The sequence below is a fragment of the Macaca nemestrina genome, chromosome 12 (assembly GCF_043159975.1).
Source record: "Macaca nemestrina isolate mMacNem1 chromosome 12, mMacNem.hap1, whole genome shotgun sequence".
Lineage (NCBI taxonomy): Eukaryota > Metazoa > Chordata > Mammalia > Primates > Cercopithecidae > Macaca > Macaca nemestrina.
Genome location: NC_092136.1, coordinates 130,566,695 through 130,580,796, shown reverse-complemented (window position 1 = coordinate 130,580,796; position 14,102 = coordinate 130,566,695). Strand labels below are relative to the sequence as shown.

At 45.0% G+C, this 14,102-nt stretch overlaps 1 protein-coding gene and 1 long non-coding RNA gene across 2 annotated transcripts in view; both read right to left on the bottom strand.

Moving 5' to 3' along the window:
* Positions 1-14,102, bottom strand: part of LOC105476177 (neurotrimin) — a 1,408,523-nt gene that overhangs the window by 1,171,899 nt on the left and 222,522 nt on the right. The window lies entirely within an intron of this gene.
* LOC139357386 (uncharacterized) lies at positions 5,679-8,983 on the bottom strand. Its single transcript, XR_011610374.1, has 3 exons — positions 8,579-8,983; positions 8,132-8,316; positions 5,679-6,514 (listed from the first exon to the last, which is right to left on the bottom strand). It is a non-coding gene; the product is annotated as an uncharacterized lncRNA (long non-coding RNA).

The following is a 14,102-nucleotide window of genomic DNA, read 5'->3' as shown; positions in this document are numbered from 1 at the left end:
AGCTGCCTTCCCCAGCCAGCATCCCAGTGCCCAGACCCAGCTGCCTGAGGACGGCTTCTAGCTTCCACCCCCTCCTGGGAGAAAGCACCTGAGCATGGCTGGGCTCCCATGGCCACTGTGACAATGCCTCCCTCACCTCACTGTGGCCCCACAGTGTTCACATGATCAAGAGGTGCCCACATCAGCCCTCCTTGGTTCTGGTGGGCCATCCTTCTTGGCAGGACTTGAGTCCAGCCCTCTACACCCCAGAGAGCCACAGAGAGTCACTGCTGCCCAGCACTGCTCAATTTCCTGTTCTTTCTTGGACTGGAAGGCTTATCCCTTATGACTGCCCAGGGGCAGAAGCAAGCAACCCAGATGAAGTCCCTGCATCCCCTACCATCTACCCAGAGTGAGGACCCTTGTGGACCTGTGCCCATCCCTTGCAGTTGTGCCTCTGGAGGCCACCTCCACAGACGCTCTAGTCCCCAAGCCCTGTCTCCTTCCAGTGTTTCAGTCTTCTGCCCTCTGGTCCCAGCATTTTACCACCTGGACGCTTTTGCCTGAACTGACCATAAATGTTTTGTGTTAATGGTGTTCAGAGCAATTGCTTCCTAATGACAGTGTTCACATTGCCGTGGCCTCTCCAGGAGGGACACTGTACCACCGAGTTCCAGGAGCTGCCAACACACTATCGACCTGTGTGGAAAGCCCCGGAGTTGCACAGTGCTCAGCATGCATGGTGGGGCATGGCAGGCCTGCTCTCTGGCTTTCCCGTTCATCAAAGGGCAAAGCTGTGGCTTCTATGAACCCACTCTGGAATTTTGGCTAATCCTAGACAGAGGAGACAATTAAGCAGAGCAAGCATTTTGGAAACATTCACTATGTCCCATGCCACACACTGGGATCCAAAGCAGAAAAAGATGTAGAGGAGATAAACATAATTCCCTATGCAGCTGGTTATATTCTATGTCAGTATGCTCAGGGCTGTAAGTTAGGGGCACTTGGCCCCGTATCTAAAGATGGTGAGAAAGGGTACAAGGGGCACATGAACTAAGTCCCAAACTGACAAGGGTTAGCCACTGGAAGAAAGGTGTGGGGTGAAGGTGGGGTGGGGCACATCAGAAAAAGAGCTTGTGAGCACAGGCACCTACCTGCTCCCCCACGGTTAAGTGACTTTTCACATGGTTTAGTGCAGATGGAACATAAAATGTGCCAGAAAATGCTGGGTTGAAGCTGAGGAGTCAAGCAGTAGTCATGTCACGGAGGGGTTCATTTACCTTGTTAGGAAACTCTCTTATGCTGTAAGTAATGGGGAAACCATTGAACAGGTTTTTAAAAGGGATGATATGATTAGATTTGTGTGTTAAATCATCAATCACTCTGATAGCTCTGGAAAGAATAGATTCGAACAGGACAAAATAAGGCAGAAGGCCCAATCCACTGTCAATAACCCAGTAGTTTAATATATAGAAGATGATAAAGACTTTAATATAATACCACTAATATTTATGGAGTGTTTGTTACGTGCCAGACACCATTCAAAGCTCTTAAAAGTTTTACATATTTAATGTTTACAGTAACTCTACCAGGAAGCCACTGTGAAGATTTCTATTTTATAGAAGAGAAAGTGAGTTATAGGGAGATGGAGAACTTGACCGAGGCATATGGCTAAGGGAGCTGCAGCACTGAAGGGTAGGGGCAAGATTTAAGAAGGCAGAAAGGACCCCGGAATGCTAGAATAGGGGTAAGGAGAGAGGCAGGAGTCAAGAGCGGTTCCCTAGGGTCCAGCATCAGCCACTAGTGGAGGGGGTTGCTGACTAATAAGGTAAGTAATTTAGGAAAACATTTTAAATAGAGGGGAAGAAACAGAATTCATTTAGTTTGCAACCTGAGCCTGAGGAGTATGCAGGGTATCAAGGCAGGAACGACTTTAGGCTGGAGTTCAGAGGAGTTGCCTAGGCTGGAAGTAAAGATCTGCTAGTTGCGCACGTGATTATAGCTGATAGCTCGTCCTAGTCCGGGAAGGCTGTCTGAATGCTGAAAATACCTACATCCTGTTTTTGGCCTAAGTAAGTATAATCAGAGAAATGATTCTGATTCCCAGCTTTAAGAGTTGATAGAAGGTGACTAAAAATATAAAGGCCGGGCCTAGCCTGTTATAGATAACAGCACTTCCCGGGCTCTGGTTGCAGCTGTGCCATTCCTTCCACCTGTTACTGAGTTACGAAGCCGCCAGTCCCAGGCTCACCCCTTACTGGCTCCACTCACAGCATGTTGCTGCTCCTTTCTTACTTGTTAGCAACAGGCAGCGTGAATAGTGAGGGCATGTTGTGCTCAGGCGAGCCAGTGGCCAGGGGGCTGGTCTCCTGCTGAAGGAGTGGCCTGCATTTTTTCAGGAGCCTTTGCATAAGCACTGGAATAACCTGGCAGAAAGTCTGAGTGAGGCTTATATGACCCCCAGGGGCAAAGAACCCTTTTCTGGTCCCGGCTCTGGCTGTGTCCCCACAGTGTAAGACAAAGAATGTTTGGAAAGCCAGGACAGCAGCCAATGAGGGCCTTGATTAAAGGCCTGCACAGGAGCCCCGCTGTGTCAGTGGCCTCTACTGATATATTTAATGTGCTTCTTGGTTTAGTGGCTGTGGATGATTGCTACTTTTGATTCTAACAAAACCAAAAGAGGTGGAGTCAGCTTAGGTTGTGGGAGTTGAGAACAGAAGAGAAGGCGGAGAGATTGAGCACAGCCCTCACCAATGACCATGGGTCTTAGTGCACTTGTCTATTTGCATTGCTATAAAGCAATACCTGAAGCTGAATAATTTATCAAGAAAAGTGGTTTAATTGGCTCAAGGTTCTGCAGGCTGTACAAGAAGTATGGTGCCAGCATCTCCTTCTGGCGAGGACCTCAGGCAGTTCCCAGTCATGGCAGAAGGGGAAGGGGAGCCAGCATGTTGCATGGCGAGACAGGGAGTGAGAGAGAGAAGGGAGGATGGTGCCAGGCTCTTTTTAACAATCAGGTCTCCTGGGAACTAAGAGTGATAACCCACTTATCACTGCAAGGATGGCAGCAAGCTGTTCAGGAGAGCTCCATGTCTGTGACCCAAACACCTCCCACCAGGCCCCAACTCCAACCCTCGAGATCACATTTTAACATGACATTTGGAAGGGATGAACATCTGAACCACATCAATGGGCCTTCTAGCTAAATCTTACGAGTAGGCAAAGTGGACGTAGAGGACAGTGGGTCAACAAGGGGAATCCAGATGACAGCCAGTGCTTCAAAGATTGACAGAGAAATGGAAGTCCACAAGAAAGGAACAGTTACACAGAAAAGATGGGCAAAATTAGAAGTAACATCAGAGAGGAAGGAAGCTGCATGGAATGCACAGGCCTGGCCTAGACATTAGACAGTTAAGAGGTTGCAGCTGGCCTTATCAGGGCAGTTGAAACCAAATTTCAGGGCAGAGAGATGATACGGGTATGGAAGAAATGCAGCCGCAGCAGGAGAGAGCCGCGGCTCGAGGAGGAGGTGTATTCACCCGCTAAGGCTGCCATAACAAACTGCCAAAAACCGGCATCATCAAACAACAGAAATTCCTTCTTCCAAGGTTCTAGAAGTCATAAGCCCAAAATCAAGATGTTGGCAGGCCATATGCCCTCTGTAGCTTCCAGAAGAAAGTCTGTTCCTTGCCTCCTCCAGCTTCTGGTGGCTGTGGGCACTCTGCGACTTGTGGCTGCATCACTCCAATGCCAGTCCCTATCTTCACTTTCTCAGCATGCCAGTCTCAAAACTCCCTCTGCTTCTCTCCATAAGGTCACTTATGATTGGATTTAGGACCACCCTGATGATACAGGACACGTTCCTCCTTCTGACAAATTTAACTGAATCACATCTTTTGCCAACGAAGATGATATTCACTCCTCTGCCTTGTAAGGCAATATTCACAAGTCCCAGGGATCAGGACACGAATACATCTTTAGGGGGACATTTTTTCCCCACCTACCATGGGAAGAACGTAAAATTCTGGGCAGAAGAGAAGAAATCAAAGGAAATAAATTGTTAAAGAAATGGGAAGAGATGATATATCGGAGCAAAATTCTGGAGAGTTGAGAACATCAGGAGAAGCAGCCGACCAAAAGCAAGTCAAAGGACGGATTGATGAGTGGCGTGAAGCACGGAGAGCATGAATCTTTATTGCTGCTGGGCGAAGAGCATGATGTGCACCAGCTTGTTGGCCTGGGTAGGAGCAGGAGCTGTGTGTCACTAACTCAGGAACTAGGGCTTTGCTGATTCTTGTATTGCCTGCGTCATGTTTGCTAAGTGCCCTCTTGCCAGGGAAGAGGGGTGCCGTCAGGTTGCTGGAGCCAGTCCACACTCAGCAGTGCAGCAGCGTGGACTGGTTTTATCAGCCTTTCTCCCTATCACTCTTGTCACAGACAAGAGGCAACGAAAGGGGGACATGCAGCTTCTGATGGCTAAAGGTGGGGAGCTATTCCAAAGGGGAAAGAACTGGCGATAGGAACCAATACTTGGTGGGGTGGAAGAGGCTCTAGGGTGGGGAGGAAAGCACCCACACACAGGGCAGCAGAAGTCCCCTCAGTGCCCAGAGAGGGGCAGGCTGATGTTGCCAGGAGGAAGGCCTGCCAAAGAAGAGGAGACCTGCTCACCCCATCCCCGTGGCTTCCGGCGCCTGTTCCTGTGGCTTCCCAATCTGCAAACACTTGCATTCCCAGGATACTGCCGAGTCTCTTCAGTTATCATGGGCTCCACTTACCAGCTGTGTGTTCTTGGGCAATTCACTTCACCTCTCTAGGCCTCAATTTCTTCACCAGTAAAATGGGGCTAGAAAAGCATCTAACTTACTTCAAATAATTGCTCTGAGGATGAATGGAGTAATGCGAGTAAGAACCAGGCACAGCCCCCGGCACTTCAATGCTCTTGGCAGGGGACAGCCTTTAGTTATTGTCACCAGTGTCTGGAGCTCAGCATGGTGGCTCACGCTTGGAATCCAGTACCCTAGGAGGCCGAGGTGGAAGGATTGCTTGAACCCAGCAGTTTGCGACCAGCCTGAGCAATAGAGCCAGACCCTGTCTCTGCAAATAGCTGAGAGTGCGTGGGAAGCTGGGGTGGGAGGATCGCTTGAGCCCGGGGAATTCGAGGCTGTAGTAAGCTATGATGGTGCCACTGCACTCAAGCCTGGGCAACAGAGCGAGAACCTGTCTCTAAAAAATAAATAAATAATGAAATGAAATCGTGACTACTGTCTGGGACTTGGAGCCACAGTGTGATTCCCATGCTCTGCAGTCCATAGTGAGCCCCACTTCCCTCTTCAGAGTGAACATTTTTCCATTTTCCCTGCAAAACTCTGCTTTCTGGGTTTCTAGCAAGGGGGCTTCTCCTCCCAACACTACTAGGGGAATGCTGCTCCCCACCACTGAACAGGGAAGCCCCACAGCATCCCAGGATCCTGCGGCTGCCCTTCCCTCGCCTGTGAGTCAGAATGCTGTTTATTTTTATTTTTTCAAAGAATAGCAGCCTTTTCTCACCTGATCCTCCACAGCCCAGGTACCCATACAACAATTTGTTCCAGATGCTGGGCAATTTACATAGTCCTGCTCAGCATGAAAAGCATTTCCCCGATGCTTACCAACCTCTGGAAAAGTGGGTGTTTTCAAGCCTGCCAGCCAATCATCAACACTTCACCGGAAACGCATGGGCCTTTAATCATTGTTGTCCAAACACGGGAAGAGCCGCAGCCAGCAGAGATAGAATTCTTGCTGGTGCAATCCAAGGAAGTCGTGCAATCTCTCACCTGCTGAGCTCCAAATAGAAGCCCCTAAGGAGTCATTGTTCAGTTGTCTCTCTGGGAGATGTGTTTCTAGGAGGTTGGAGAGAGTTTACCTGATGAGTCAAGTGAGGTTTTTAGCTGAAGCAGGGCCAATGGGATAGAAAAAGTAGTCCAAGAAGGAAGTTTCATGAATCACACCCTCCTTTCTGCTGACAGAGGGGCAATGCTCCCTCACTGCAGGGGTAGACACAGCTACCGAAAAGCTCTGTTTATTACCTTGTTGTTCAAAGTGCGGTCCCAGGACCAGCGGCACCGGCAGCACCCGGGGACTTTAGAAATTCTGGCTCTTAAGCCTCCCCTCAGACCAACTATAAAATTTGCATTTTAACAAGATTTCTGAGTGCTGTCTCTTCACGGCACAGTTTCAGAAGCACGGATTTATGGGACACTCATAAAGTCTCCATTCCCTCTCCCACCCCAAAATATCTTCTTCCATTAAGCTCTGCTACAGATGCCTGAAATGTATGTATCACTCCTCAATTAAGACTGAAGAATTCTTTTAAGAAATTACAATGTAGAGTCATTATTACACCAAAGTCCTACTTCTTCTGCAGTCCTTCAAGGAATGACAAGATGAGATTTTCCTTAAAACCTTTTGCTTGAAAATGCCGCCGGCTTCTTGTGCTATACAACCACCTCAGGCATAGCTGATGCCTTTGCAAAAATCATGGTGTAGTCTGTTGTGTCTATATGTAGGAGATTAAAAATAATGTTAGATTCCCAGTTTCTTCATAGGATGCATATATTTTTTTTCTACCTCAATACCTAGCTCAGTGCCAGCTCAGAGTTGGCACTGTGTTTGCAGGCAGGCTGACACTACCACCTGTTCTCAGTGTCAGTTATGTGACCAGCACTGAGCTGGTCCCTCTTGTTTGCTCTCTCTTTCCATTTCTCTATTAATGTCTGACATGGTTTCGCTGTGTCCCCACCCAAATCTCATCTTGAATTATATTTCCCATAATTCCCATGTGTTGTGGGAGGGATCTGGTGGGAGATAATTGAATCATGGGGGCGGTTTCCTCCACACTGTTCTCGTGGTAGTGAGTAAGTCTCATGAGATCTGATGGGAAATCCCCTATCATCTGGCTCTGATTCTCTCATCTGCTGCCATCTGAGATGTGCCTTTTCTCTTCCGCCATGATTGTGAGGCCTCCACAGCCATATGGAACTGTGAGTCCATTAAACCACTGTTTCTTTATAAATTACCCAGTCTTGGATATGTCTTTATCAGCAATGTGAAGACGACTCTAATACAATGTGTCTGCTTATCCCCACAGATGCACATCCTCACAACAACTCCACTGAGTACATAGTAACTCTCTCTTTCCCAAGGCCACATAGCTAGCAGGTAACTGGGCAGGTCATTTGGCTCCAGAGCGCACACTTTTCACCAGGTTATTTTGCCTCCAGGTAAAGGGCTGAATGGCTAGGTGGTGAATGAATAGTGAGAGATCATGTTGGGGCTTCTTAGCAACCTTTACTTTTCAGGAGTGACTCCCAAATGCATCTGAAGGTGAAGGCTTATTTTTATTGGCTTAGAGGAGAAAGCCACAGCAGCTGCTGCTTAGTCCTGAGATGGAGCAGAGACCCTCCTCCTAGTCCTATACCCCCTACCAGCCAGCACAAACACAAAGGAAAATCTTGAATTTCTTCAAAGGAAACTCCAGGCACCTGGCTTGCCTTAAAAAGTAAATGAGTAACTTGATAAGCAAGAAGGTAATAGTAACTTAAAACAACAGCCAAGGAAGGTAGCGTCAGGAGATGTTTGGTTGTCTATAGAAGCTACAGATACCGTCTTAACCTATGTTCCTGATTGTTTCTCAGAAACCCAGACCTCCACCAAACAGATCCACTGGTACATAGACCTCAAATAAAGGTGAACTGACGGCTGAACCCTGACCTCCATTCTTTGTTCTAAATTTCTTCCTGAAGGGCCTGAGGAAGTCACAACCATGAGCCAGAGCTCACATGCTTTTCTGCTGACCCCAATTTTTAAGCAAAGCTTCTCTTCCTTAACCAATTGCAAATCAGAAAATCTTTGAATTCACCTTTGACCTATAAGCCCCTACCCCTTCAAGATATCCCACCCATTTAGGCCAAAACCAATGTGAAACATCTCGTATGGATTGAACAATTTTTGCCTATAATTTCTGCTTTCCTGAAATTTACCCCTGCCTTTAAAAACCCTTTTCTGCAAGCCATCAGAGAGGTCAGGATTTAAGTGTTAGATGCCTGGTCCTCTTTGCCTGGTGCCCTGCAAATTAACACCTTCCTTTCGCCTGCTGTGGACTCAGTGTGGATACCTGGTGTTACTGCACTGGGCAGGCAGATGCCCCGCCAAGCTTCAGGAGCGGGTCACTCTTGTTTGAAGGTCATCCCTCATGCTTTTTAACAAAACTTTGCTGGAGGAACTTCATGAGGAAACAAGCAGATTAGGATTCAGCACAGGTTCCTAAACAAGTGCCCAAATCCTTCTGGGGGAATCAAGCTATAAAAATTAAAAACAAAAGCAAAGATCAAAAATCAGTCTCATTAAGTGTCAAGTTAAAAACTAGGATTTGTACAGCTCCCCCATCATCAGTTTTCCCACCCGCATGGTTTGAGAAGTTCAGAATGCCCCATGGTACATGATTAAAATTCCCTCTTTTGGTGGCTCCCCCCTCTTGCCTTCATCTTTTTTGGTCTGAGCCGACACCAGAGACAATTAGGGACTGTATAATCATTGCTGCTGGGGCTGAGCTTCTACTCACATGCTCCTCAGAAGGGACTGATTACCATATTAAGCATCTTTCACTTGACAAAAATCAGTGAGAATGTTTTCCTCCGTTTTCCCCAGAATGCAGACAAGAGTGTCAAAAGGGAGAGGCGATGGGAGCCACCAACGAGGACTAAATAGTCAGAATCTTCTCTTTATCTTTCGTAGCATTTATTGCCTTTGATATTGAAATCTCCTTTCTCTTCTTGTGTTTTATTTATTTGTTTTTGATTTATTCTTCTTCTTGTTCTGCTTCTTCTCCTTTTTTAAGTGCCATTCAGAGCTGCATCCCCTTCTGCAAAGCCCTGAACCTGCCAATGTCAATTGGAAAGGTCAGCCCAGCTCTGGCAGTTTGAAGCATCATGTAGCTGCAGCCCCAGAGGCTGACCTGCACACCACCTCAAATCTAGCCAATGGGACCAGAGGATCTAACTCATGATTGGCAGCTGGCTTGAGAACATCAAGTCTTATTCACCATTTTCAATCAACAACCTAGAAAAGAAAGGCAACCCACAGAAGCCAAATTTGCAACAGGTCCTGCAGTGCTTTCTCACTTTAAGGCAAGTGAAGTGGCCACTCACCAATTATCCAAATAATTCAAGCCCTAAACACCATTTTCCCTAGAAATAATAAAATAATTGAAGCAAAAGGAGCTTTAGGAGTGCTCTGCATCAATGACTTCCTTCATCTGCCACATCAATTTATCAACCTAACCCAGGATGGTGTCAGTAAGACCACTGGGTGTGGGGACAATGGGGTTAATGTATTAAGTGTCTTCCATGTTCCAGGCAATGCCCAAGGGGCTTTGCATACATTATCTTATGTAGTTTACACCTACTAAGATCTGGGCATCTCCCTACCCAATTCTGGAGTAGTCCATTCATTCAAATGATCACAGTCTGCAAGTCACAAACAAGGGTCATGGGGATTGCAATTTTAACTCCTTGAACTATATAAAAGGGAATCCAATTTCCCAAAAACAAACAATCAAACCACCTTGACTCCCAATTCCAGCTTGCCCCTGCCCCACAGCTACCTTGGAGCCCTCCTTTAGACCCTCTCCTTCCAGTGTCCTTGGGTTCCTCCTGAAGCCCCTGACACCAGGCCCTAGTCTTTTGTTCCTTTCTCTGCTACCTCCTACCTTTCTAGTCAAGTCTCTCTCTACTCATTCAGTGGCTTCTACATCACAAAAACTGCAGAACCAGCTGTCAAAGACAGAATTCTCATTTGGATGAAGGAGGAAGAAAAGCTGTACTGGCTGCCAACAAAGACATTTTCTTTGATGGGGTGGTTGGGGCTATATGGAGTAGGAAAAGGAAAGGCTGAGAACATTCACAGGGTAATGGAAGGTGTGCCTGTCTCACAAGCTAGGTGACAACCTCAAGAAGAAGATATTATTATCTCTATTCCATAGTGAGCAATCTGAAGCCCGGGTGAATTGTCTGAGGTCACAGACCCAACAAATGACAAGAATTGTCTGAGGTCACAGACCCAACAAGTGACAACAATTGTCTGAGGTTACAAACCCAACAGGTGACAAGAATGGCCTGAGGTTACAGACCCAAAAAGTGACAAGAATTGTCTGAAATCACAGACCCGACAAATGACAAGAATTAGAACCAAGATTTGTATGACAACAAAACCCACCATTTTTTCACCACACCACAGGTTTTCTGTGAAGATAAAATGAAACTGAGATGAGCACAATAAGAACAATAAGATTCTTAAGATCTATTTCTCGTCACCCTTCAGTGAAACAGATGTATTACAGGGGGAAGATACAACCAAAGGACGTCGCAACTGACTCCCAGTTAGCTCGTGATCCATCCGTTAATACCCTTTCAACCCTTGCCTAACATTACCTGGGTCAGTTCTTCCTGATGATTTATAGGTATGGTCTGGCTTTCCTTAATAAGTACAAATTCATTCATTCAACAACTACTAGTTAAATGCCCACCATGTTAGAAGTCATATGAAGAGGTGGACAGGCACGATTCTTGCCCTAAGAGGCAAAGGTCAGAGTCAACTAGGGGAGATAGTCATTTAAATAATCAGAGTGTACAAGACAGTTGAGGGAAAGAGCAGGAGACACCCAACTGGACCCGAGTGGACTGGGAAAGACGTCACCAAAGCCATAGTATTTGACCCTACTTTTGGAGACATATGTCCTCCTACCTTTTCGTTTTAATCTTCGAGGTTATCTTGAACTGTCTTCAATTTTCACACTTAATCATTGTTTTTCATACTTAATCATTGTGTTTCATACTTAATCAATCACTGTGTTCTAAAGAAATTATTAAATTGACCAGGCCTGGAGCCACATCCCCCCATGATGAATCACATAGGAAAATTATATTTACTGGGCCCCTGCAGAGCTCAATTTTACTCACTGGCACAAATACTTTTCATGCATCTATTGAGATAAAATTACAAACAAATAAAGACATAGCCCCTGGCCTCATGGAGCTTAAGGTCTATTAGAGGAGATGCATACTAATCAAACATGTGTGCGATGTATGTAATATTTCATCCAATGAAGGTGAAATTTCTACTGTGTCCTGAGATCATAGAAGAGAGGGATCTGCCCTGTGTTGGAGGGGAAGATAGAGATTTTTTGAAAAAGAATCAATGCTTGAGCCAATACTGGAAGGCAGTAAGGGGAAGAAAAGATCATCTCATACAGAGAGAACAAAAAGCCCAAGGTGGGAGGGGGCAGAGCAGACCACGCTGCTGAAAGAACAGTGATGTGCTGAAGTGCAGAGAAAGAAGGGGAGCAAGGGGCAGGTCTGAGAGGCAGGCACCCGGGTGGAGTCATACGGAGCCTGCAGGTGGGTTAAATATGTTGGTCTTTATCCATGAGTGATGTGAAGGCTTTTAGGCCAAGGTAGGGCAACACCAGATCCGCATCTTAAAAAGGCCACTTGGGCTTCTACTTTGAGAACACATTGCAGAAATACAAAAGTAAAAGTGGGAGACAGGTTAGGAGATTACTGCACAATTCCCCAGGAGTTGGAAGGGTGGAAAGGGCCACAAGCTTGAAATGTTAAATCATGGCTCCAGTTATGAGGTCTTCCGCTCACATGGAAAGGAAGCCTGAGCTGTGAAGTCATCTTTGAGTTTCCCCAGCTACGAAACAGGGGGAGATACTTCTACCTCCCTCCCAGTGTGCTTTTGAAGGTCAAATTAAATAATGGAAAGAAAAATACAAAATGCATCATAATAGAACCTTCATAGCAATAAAACAAATTAAAATATATTAAATGGGTACCTACTGCTATGAGCCTGAGCATTCAAACCAGTAAGCCCACCCAAAAGAGAAATAAGGCCTGAAGAAAATAACGTAATTTTAGGTTGATTAGATAAAGAAAATGTGGTCTATATACACCATGGAATACTATGCAGCCATAAAAATGAATGAAATCATGTCTTTGCAGCAATGTGGAAGCAGTTGGAAGCCATTATCCTAAGAGAATTAATGCAGAAACAGAAAACCAAGTATCACATGTTGTCACTTATAAGTGGGAGCTAACAGTGGGTACACACAAACATAAAGATGGGAACAAAAGACACTGGTGACTCCAAATGCAGCAAGGAAAGTGGGACAGGGGCTGAAAAACTTCCTGCTGGGTACTGTGCTCACTACCTGGGTAACCGAGTCAATAGAAACCCAAACCCCAGTACCATGCAGTATACCCTTATGACGCACCTGCACATGTACCCTCTGAATCTAAAATAAAAATTAAAAAACAAACCAAAATCAAATAAAAAAAATAAAAATAAGTATGTATTCTGGGAGATACCTGAGAGCAATTATGAAAGAACACTGAACAAGGGAGAGAAGAACAATGGAGAAGAAAGAGAAAGAAAAATACATGGAAGAAAGAGAAGGGAGAGAAAGGAAAAGAGAGGGAGAGAGAGAGAGGATGCTAGGGCAGTTTGCATTTAGCTGTTTAAAAAGAGAATAAGAAAAGAGAAAAAGACTGGTGTAAACACAGAGAAAATAGATAAAGTCCATTTCTATCCTCAGAATGCTCGCTCTGCCTCCAGCCTCATCATTTCTCATGATGTATTTATAAATCAGAAGGCCTCCTTTTTAAATATGCCACGATGCTATATGTGTTTCCTTTTTAGAGAGTTTTGTTCATTTTCTGCATTTTCCCCGTGCAAACCTTTGCATAATTACCCAATTGATAACATTCTCCTGATTCTTCAAAAAATAAATAAATAAAGCCAAGAAAAGAAAGGCTTATCCTGAATTTTCAGAAATGCTGATTCCAGAAAGAACAGAAACGATTTTTTATTTTGTTTCTCTTCTGCATTTGTATAGCAACAACTTAGCTTTTTAAGTGATGAATAAGTTAATCCTATTATTCATCTTTAAAAAATTCTACTGAAACCTTTTTAAGTTTTTATGACAAACGGAGTATCTTGCATTCACAATGTACTTGGAATTTAGAGCACAAATTTCCCACAAATATCCAAAGAAGTGTTTTCAGAAAACTGCAATTCTCCTGAATATTACCTTTGATATCTCTCGGCCAGCTCTCTCCCATCTTTTTCTCTCGTTGGCCCTTTCCCACTGACGGCTTTGTTCCTAGAACCTTCACTCCATACAGCGTGTCAAATGCTTCCCAGAGCTTGGAGAGATGGGCTTTTGGCTCCCTACACCAAGCCCGGCCATGCCAACTGTACAGAAATCCAGGGCAATGGGGTGAACGCCACCTGCCTGTTGGATTCCTTTCCTTTTCTGCCTGTGCTAGCTTCTCCCAAGCTGTGACAGTCTCTCTCGGAGAGTGACCGAGTCACCTTGAAGCGGAAACACATCCGCGTGTGAGTTCTGCAACAATGTGATTGAAATTATCCTGCTAGCCTAGCAGATAATTATCTTAATAAGAATTTTTCTTTGAAAACACAGATTCTACAAACTGCCTCTTGATCTCCCAACCTGAACCAAGCAAACAGCTCCATCTCAAAATATGATCTTAGAATGAAATTAATATTGATTATGAGGGGAAAAAAGTGCTGCATGGAAGATAGTAAAAAATTATTTCAGATTAGGGGGTAGGGAAATAAAACGAGAATAAAAATGAAGGATTAGCAAAGCACTATAAAATGACAATAAAGTCCAGTGTTGTTAAATCACTAAGTTAATTAATAGAAGATTCTGGAAGGATATATTAAGGTACCACTAAGTTATGTGACCTGATTTTAAAAGTGTTCAACAGATTAAAAAATTGAGAGAGGGGAACATGAGGGCAGGAGGCTGGATGCTAAACAGGACTGACCTACATTAATTTTACTCATGCCCTCACTCATTCATCTAACACTTACTTCGTATGAGCCCAGCGTGTGCAAATATGCATTAAATGAAATAGAAACAGAGGACAGATCACTGTTCTCTAGGCACTTATGAACTATCCAGAGGAGATTGAAACAGGCACCATGGTTCAGCCAAGAAAACATTACAAGAACCCCCCTCCCTCACCCCCACCAAAAAAAAGAAAGACAGTGGAAAGTTT